General features: G+C 40.5%; 1 pseudogene; it reads left to right on the top strand.

Annotated features, from left to right (window-relative positions):
• Positions 1 to 5: 5 nt before the first annotated feature.
• On the top strand, positions 6 to 466 carry LOC113222895 (annotated as a pseudogene).
• The last annotated feature ends 205 nt before the right edge of the window (positions 467 to 671 follow it).

Below are 671 nucleotides of genomic sequence, written 5' to 3' on the forward strand. Positions count from 1 at the left end.
TTAGGCTTGAATATGGAGATAATGCTGAAAAGTACAAGGACTTACTACCTGATTATGCAAAAACTGCTGACAATGCAACTAAAAATGCAGAACTGTTGATCAATTTGGACGTAAATAATCCTGATGTTAAGGCTGGTGTGAAGGGTAACCTGCTTCAGATTCAATGTCATGACGATTACCTGGTAATGCTTAAGGCAATTCGAATTTTGGCTCAGGAGCACCTGACACAGGGTGCAGTTGCTAAGGCAAATCAAACAAAAGAGGGTTTGCCTGTTGCTTTAAACAAAATATTATTGGTTTTGATGCAGGAGATGCAGTTCTTAATGCAGCTGCTCAAATTCTGCAATTGTTGCATATAGAAGAGCTCAGAGAGCTACAGACAAAAATTAATGAAGCCATAGTAGCTGTTCAGACAATTATTGCTGATCCAAGGACAGACCACAGATTGGGAGAAGTTGGAAGATGAACACTTTAGGACTTCAGCTTCTCTCCTATTTAGCACAACTGGGAACCATGTACACTTCTGGCATGTTTGGAAATCAAACGTCACATTTTTGGGGGAGGAATCCCAGAAAAGTGACTATGTTCTCGTGCTTTTTTTCTCTAATAAAGTTTAGGAAAGTAGGAAAAAAAAGAGCAGAGCTGCTGCAGGCCGGGTCCACCTTCACTCA

The sequence above is a fragment of the Piliocolobus tephrosceles genome, unplaced genomic scaffold (genome assembly GCF_002776525.5).
Source record: "Piliocolobus tephrosceles isolate RC106 unplaced genomic scaffold, ASM277652v3 unscaffolded_36026, whole genome shotgun sequence".
Classification (NCBI taxonomy): domain Eukaryota; kingdom Metazoa; phylum Chordata; class Mammalia; order Primates; family Cercopithecidae; genus Piliocolobus; species Piliocolobus tephrosceles.